We start from the raw sequence: 2,221 nt of genomic DNA, 5'->3' as shown, positions 1-2,221 counted from the left end.
TAAAGGTATAGCGCGCGCCCTGTACCGTGTTATACCTCACGTGTCAGATAAACAGATATAACGCAGATCAGGGGCCGCACTATACCCATGTGTAAGCCATGTCAACCTATAGCACGGTACAGGAGACGCGCTATACCCACGTGACGCCAAATCAACATATAGCGCGGGACAGAGAACACGCTTTACTGCTACGGGTGTTAGATCGGGAAATATAATCTGACCGGTGTTAGATCGGGAAATATAATCTGACCGGTGTTAAATCGTAAATATACCAGTCACCGGTGATTTTTCGGGAAAAACGTCCTAAAAATTTAGCATTTATGCATTACATTTATTTCATTGTACAATTAGTTATTGCAAAACCATTGAAGTTGAGACGCCGACTTTAAATTGTCACCGTATCCATGAATTAATCCTCAGAAGCCATGGCTTCCAAGGTCTCAGGCAGAAGGCATACTTCAACATCAATACTCCCTTCTTCTGCTCCACAAAACACAGTTAACATGTCATTTAATTTGTTCCCTAACCTGCTTCTTATCGCAACTGGCCTTCCCCATCCGAAATCGTTGCCATAAATGTCGAACTGAGGCGAACTGTTGGTCTCTATAAAATTTCTTACAATCGACGCCATTGTTAGCAGCTTCGGACTTTTTATCCAAGACTCGAACTCCCTTCTAAACTCTTGTTCAGTTTGTGGAGAAACCAGTTTGTTCATTTCCCTTGCAATGTCTCCAACTATTTGCTCTTGCACTTCCTTTGCTTTCATAGTTATTAGTCCACTCTTTATTGAATTCCCAAAATGCTGTTGGGGTAGATTGCTCAACCTCAACCTCGCGCCGATCCACATGCAGTAAGTCATCTCTTCGTCGGGGTTTAATTTTTTGTTGCGGACAATCGATCGCCAAAGATGAGATAAAAGCGATTGAAGAGACGAGATGTTATCGGTTCCGACCTCGGAGTTGGCTTTCGCTTTGAGTTGTGCGATGTTTTGTGAAACGGAAAACTCTTTCTCTCCAAGGAGGCTGAACAAATAACTGATCTTCGTCATGGAATTGCTTGACCAATGACCCAGGAACCCGAATGGGGTAATCGATGCTGTCGAAAAACAAGAGTCGAAAAACTGGGGGTTTCGATAAGTGAGTCGAACCTCTTGAGATTTCTGACCACGAATTGATGAAATGCCAAAAAGATGTTCCGTCAACAACGGAATGGTTCATGGTGCAACGGAGGAAGACACCATCGGCAAGCTCCGTAACCTGCACCCCGAGCAATGGCTCGGATATTCCGGCATAGTTCGTCAGCCCGTTAAGTGGGAAAAACGAACGAATAATGGAAGGGACATAAACAAGTTCGAGAATGTCCGAAACGGTCACTCCATCAGCTTTGGCGTGGACGAACAAGGCTCCAGCATTGTTGCAATCGATAAAAACGAAACATTATAGTTGCCAAGTTCAGCGGTGGCTAGTCGATCCTCTGATTATCTGCTTTATGAGTTGATGCTTGGATTAATGAACTGGAAATGCATCGAACACCTTCCATTTGTTCTCGACAGTGATGAGTAACGAGCTGTCTGTGTGGGCTTTATCCACTTAACTTTTCCACAAGTGGTCCTCAATTTGTCACCGATGACTAATAAATGAATGCCGACAATAATAGTAATAGTATATTATTGATCATTCCTTGTTTCAAATAACTGAAGGTAAATTATAAATTATATTCATTCAACTTTTATTTCGCTTTTATTTTTATTATAAAAATTTAAATTTTTAATTTAAATATTCAAGTTTTAATTTAATAATATATTAATCATTTAATGTTTAAATCATAAAAAAATGATATGACAGTTATATTCATTGGTGTAGATTATATTTTGTCATTGTAATTCATGTGATTTACGATATTTTTTATTTATTTTTTCTTCCTCTAAAGATGAAAATTTTAGAGTTTCATCCGTATATCATGTTGATATTATAATTAATTATTCTTTGTCTTCTTCTTCGATCACTCAAGATATCGACAAACTCGTCTCATTGTCTCTATCTTCTTCGATCATCTCGAATCACTCTGATCTATAATATCCACCTTTTGATCAAACATGAAATCAAAATATACAACTCGTTTTCTCTTTCTCCACCTCCCAATCATTGGAATGATGAAATTTGGAAGAAGATGTTTTGAATTCATTGATATAAAACTAAGGTGGCGTTTAGTTGGATAGAAT

General features: G+C 38.8%; 1 pseudogene; it reads right to left on the bottom strand.

Moving 5' to 3' along the window:
• Positions 1–385: 385 nt before the first annotated feature.
• On the bottom strand, positions 386–1,433 carry LOC120139154 (annotated as a pseudogene).
• Positions 1,434–2,221: the final 788 nt, after the last annotated feature.

The sequence above is a fragment of the Hibiscus syriacus genome, unplaced genomic scaffold (genome assembly GCF_006381635.1).
Source record: "Hibiscus syriacus cultivar Baekdansim isolate YM2019G1 unplaced genomic scaffold, ASM638163v2 tig00110729_pilon, whole genome shotgun sequence".
NCBI lineage: Eukaryota > Viridiplantae > Streptophyta > Magnoliopsida > Malvales > Malvaceae > Hibiscus > Hibiscus syriacus.
This window is presented reverse-complemented; position numbering and strand designations above follow the sequence as displayed.